The sequence below is a fragment of the Oncorhynchus gorbuscha genome, unplaced genomic scaffold, assembly GCF_021184085.1.
Source record: "Oncorhynchus gorbuscha isolate QuinsamMale2020 ecotype Even-year unplaced genomic scaffold, OgorEven_v1.0 Un_scaffold_824, whole genome shotgun sequence".
Classification (NCBI taxonomy): Eukaryota; Metazoa; Chordata; class Actinopteri; order Salmoniformes; family Salmonidae; genus Oncorhynchus; species Oncorhynchus gorbuscha.
Window position 1 is genome coordinate 284,210 of NW_025745610.1, and position 5,071 is coordinate 289,280.

The 5,071-nt window shown below is 41.6% G+C and overlaps 1 long non-coding RNA gene across 1 annotated transcript; it reads left to right on the top strand.

The window, feature by feature from the left end:
- Positions 1 to 3,240: 3,240 nt before the first annotated feature.
- On the top strand, positions 3,241 to 4,785 carry LOC124019372. The gene is made up of 4 exons (XR_006835768.1): positions 3,241 to 3,525; positions 3,789 to 3,860; positions 4,030 to 4,171; positions 4,585 to 4,785. It is a non-coding gene; the product is annotated as an uncharacterized LOC124019372 (long non-coding RNA).
- The last annotated feature ends 286 nt before the right edge of the window (positions 4,786 to 5,071 follow it).

A 5,071-nucleotide genomic window follows, 5' to 3' on the forward strand; every position in this document is an offset into this window, starting at 1 on the left:
ACAGATACAAACCATTACTAACACAGGATAATAACACAAACAGTACAGCTATGACACCAATCAGGAAGTCCCCTTCAGTCACAGTTTTTGTTCTAAAATTAATGGATGTGCAAAATAACGTTATATTCACTTTGTTGCTTTTCTCATGTACTCACTATTTCCTCTTGTATTTGTTTGAGAGATCTGTAGTCACATGGTCTATTAATATCATTGTGTTAGAGATCTGTAGTCACATGGTCTATTAATATCATTCTGTTAGAGATCTGTAGTCACATGGTCTATTAATATCATTCTTTTAGAGATCTGTAGTCACATGGTCTATTAATATCATTCTGTTAGAGATCTGTAGTCACATGGTCTATTAATATCATTGTGTTAGAGATCTGTAGTCACATGGTCTATTAATATCATTCTGTTAGAGATCTGTAGTCACATGGTCTATTAATATCATTCTGTTAGAGATCTGTAGTCACATGGTCTATTAATATCATTCTTTTAGAGATCTGTAGTCACATGGTCTATTAATATCATTCTGTTAGAGATCTGTAGTCACATGGTCTATTAATATCATTGTGTTAGAGATCTGTAGTCACATGGTCTATTAATATCATTCTGTTAGAGATCTGTAGTCACATGGTCTATTAATATCATTCTGTTAGAGATCTGTAGTCACATGGTCTATTAATATCATTCTGTTAGAGATCTGTAGTCACATGGTCTATTAATATCATTCTGTTAGAGATCTGTAGTCACATGGTCTATTAATATCATTCCGTTAGAGAGATCTGTAGTCACATTAGAGGGGCGTGTCCTTACAGGTGTTTACCTGGTGTTGTCTCGACAACTGGCACAAGGTCATTTGAGATAATACAAAGTTTAAATTCTTTGAGGTAAGAGACCCAGAAGGGAGGGAGGGTGACCTCACATACTTACTACGGCACCAGTCTAGGATGTGTGTAGTCTACATGCGATTGTTCACCTGATAGAGGACGTGTGTAGTCTACATGTGATGGTTCACCTGATAGAGGATGTGTGTAGACTACCTGTGATGGTTCACCTGATAGAGGATGTGTGTAGTCTACATGTGATGGTTCACCTGATAGAGGATGTGTGTAGACTACCTGTGATGGTTCACCTGATAGAGGATGTGTGTAGTCTACATGTGATGGTTCACCTGATAGAGGATGTGTGTAGTCTACATGTGATGGTTCACCTGATAGAGGATGTGTGTAGTCTACATGTGATGGTTCACCTGATAGAGGATGTGTGTAGTCTACATGTGATGGTTCACCTGATAGAGTCTAGGATGTGTGTAGGCTACATGTGATGGTTCACCTGATAGAGGATGTGTGTAGTCTACATGTGATGGTTCACCTGATAGAGTCTAGGATGTGTGTAGTCTACATGTGATGGTTCACCTGATAGAGGATGTGTGTAGTCTACATGTGATGGTTCACCTGATAGAGGATGTGTGTAGACTACCTGTGATGGTTCACCTGATAGAGGATGTGTGTAGTCTACATGTGATGGTTCACCTGATAGAGGATGTGTGTAGACTACCTGTGATGGTTCACCTGATAGAGGATGTGTGTAGTCTACATGTGATGGTTCACCTGATAGAGGATGTGTGTAGACTACCTGTGATGGTTCAGCTGATAGAGGATGTGTGTAGTCTACATGTGATGGTTCACCTGATAGAGGATGTGTGTAGTCTACATGTGATGGTTCACCTGATAGAGGATGTGTGTAGTCTACATGTGATGGTTCACCTGATAGAGGATGTGTGTAGTCTACATGTGATGGTTCACCTGATAGAGTCTAGGATGTGTGTAGACTACATGTGATGGTTCACCTGATAGAGGATGTGTGTAGTCTACATGTGATGGTTCACCTGATAGAGTCTAGGATGTGTGTAGTCTACATGTGATGGTTCACCTGATAGAGGATGTGTGTAGTCTACATGTGATGGTTCACCTGATAGAGGATGTGTGTAGACTACCTGTGATGGTTCACCTGATAGAGGATGTGTGTAGTCTACATGTGATGGTTCACCTGATAGAGGATGTGTGTAGACTACCTGTGATGGTTCACCTGATAGAGGATGTGTGTAGTCTACATGTGATGGTTCACCTGATAGAGGATGTGTGTAGACTACCTGTGATGGTTCACCTGATAGAGGATGTGTGTAGTCTACATGTGATGGTTCACCTGATAGAGGATGTGTGTAGTCTACATGTGATGGTTCACCTGATAGAGGATGTGTGTAGTCTACATGTGATGGTTCACCTGATAGAGGATGTGTGTAGTCTACATGTGATGGTTCACCTGATAGAGGATGTGTGTAGACTACCTGTGATGGTTCACCTGATAGAGGATGTGTGTAGTCTACATGTGATGGTTCACCTGATAGAGGATGTGTGTAGACTACCTGTGATGGTTCACCTGATAGAGGATGTGTGTAGTCTACATGTGATGGTTCACCTGATAGAGGATGTGTGTAGACTACCTGTGATGGTTCAGCTGATAGAGGATGTGTGTAGTCTACATGTGATGGTTCACCTGATAGAGGATGTGTGTAGTCTACATGTGATGGTTCACCTGATAGAGGATGTGTGTAGTCTACATGTGATGGTTCACCTGATAGAGGATGTGTGTAGTCTACATGTGATGGTTCACCTGATAGAGTCTAGGATGTGTGTAGACTACATGTGATGGTTCACCTGATAGAGGATGTGTGTAGTCTACATGTGATGGTTCACCTGATAGAGTCTAGGATGTGTGTAGTCTACATGTGATGGTTCACCTGATAGAGGATGTGTGTAGTCTACATGTGATGGTTCACCTGATAGAGGATGTGTGTAGACTACCTGTGATGGTTCACCTGATAGAGGATGTGTGTAGTCTACATGTGATGGTTCACCTGATAGAGGATGTGTGTAGACTACCTGTGATGGTTCACCTGATAGAGGATGTGTGTAGTCTACATGTGATGGTTCACCTGATAGAGGATGTGTGTAGACTACCTGTGATGGTTCACCTGATAGAGGATGTGTGTAGTCTACATGTGATGGTTCACCTGATAGAGGATGTGTGTAGTCTACATGTGATGGTTCACCTGATAGAGGATGTGTGTAGTCTACATGTGATGGTTCACCTGATAGAGGATGTGTGTAGTCTACATGTGATGGTTCACCTGATAGAGGATGTGTGTAGTCTACATGTGATGGTTCACCTGATAGAGGATGTGTGTAGTCTACATGTGATGGTTCACCTGATAGAGGATGTGTGTAGTCTACATGTGATGGTTCACCTGATAGAGGATGTGTGTAGTCTACATGTGATGGTTCACCTGATAGAGTCTAGGATGTGTGTAGACTACATGTGATGGTTCACCTGATAGAGTCGAGGATGTGTGTAGTCTACATGTGAGGGTTCACCTGATAGAGTCGAGGATGTGTGTAGTCTACATGTGAGGGTTCACCTGATAGAGAGAAGGACTGGAGCACACAGCAATACGAATATTAGGTGAGTGTTCAGTTGACTTGCTGCATGGCTTTACACACACACACACACACACACACACACACACACACACACACACACACACACACACACACACACACACACACACACACACACACACACACACACACACACACACACACACACACACACACACACACACACACACACACACACACACACACACACACACACACACACAAACCCTAAAACACCACAATTGTGATTTCCTCATTCAGTAATAGTGTTTTCCATAACGTCCTCAGTGTGGAGTGATAACATTACTAGTTGTGAGAGTCTCCTTTTCCCCGGCTGAGCTGAGATGGACGTGCGTCTGAGTAAGTTCTGAACTTTCCTTGACTTCCTTTTTTCTTAATATTAAACAATACTAAAGATTGAGAAATCACTAAATATTCTGTTGTAGTGCCTTGCTCAGGCCAAACTCCACCGTGGAGAATGTTACATAACAGAACAAAACTCCAATGACTACATTTCCTTCCTCACCAGCCCGTTCCACTGGGGGAGAACCCAGAGGAGTATCAGCTAAGGATCATGGGAGATAGAATCCGGAGACAAGTGCTGACTTCCTACAAAGAGGAGCTGGTCAGAGCTGCACAGAGTACTCCTGTGTTTCAGAGACCTACAGTGGGTGAGTGACTCATCATAAAGCCACATACTACATTTCATATTGGCCCCTATATATCTGATATGATTTAGTTCTGTCATGGTTTGGTTAGTATTTAGTCAGGATAATCTGATCCTCGGACAGCCATTAGGACCTGTATTAAAGCTACACTGTAGTTCCACCTTACTCTTCAATGGTTTGGTTAGTATTTAGTCAGGTAATCTGATCCTAGGACAGCCATTAGGAGCTATATTAAAGCTACACTGTAGTTCCACCTTACTCTTTAATGGTTTGGTTAGTATTTAGTCAGGTAATCTGATCCTAGGACAGCCATTAGGACCAGTATTACAGTTGTACTGTAGTTCCACCTTACTCTTTGAAAACATACAGTATGTGAACATTTCCACACCTTGATTGCCTCTATCCATTTCTGCCAGGTCCCCTTCATAGGTCAAGAACACTCAACTGAACTATTCTGATGTATGTAGATGGAAGGGCTTTGGTGATGGATCATGTATCGTGATGCAATTATAAAACTTTAATTATGAATCATTTGGAAACATTTTTTTATTTTACTAGGCATAAGTCTATCTCTTATGTATTACTTTGCAAAACAATGTTTGCTCATTAGGTCTACTTGGAAGTTTATACAATATTTTGTTAGCCTATAACCAGATTACAGTCTTCTATTTTAAGCAGGAGACATTTGCTTTCCAACCTGTGTTTTCCTGTGATTGTAGCCTACTTGAAATATTGGGAATGGTTTGCTCTGGCTGCATGCTGTTCACTGACAGATTTGCCTTGCGTTCCTGGGTTAGGTCTATATGCCTTATGAATGGGCTACACAAACACAATCCACAGCTAGTCTATTGCTTAAAGAAGCTATTGCTCCTCTGTGGCTAAATTATAGACCTGCTCCTGGTG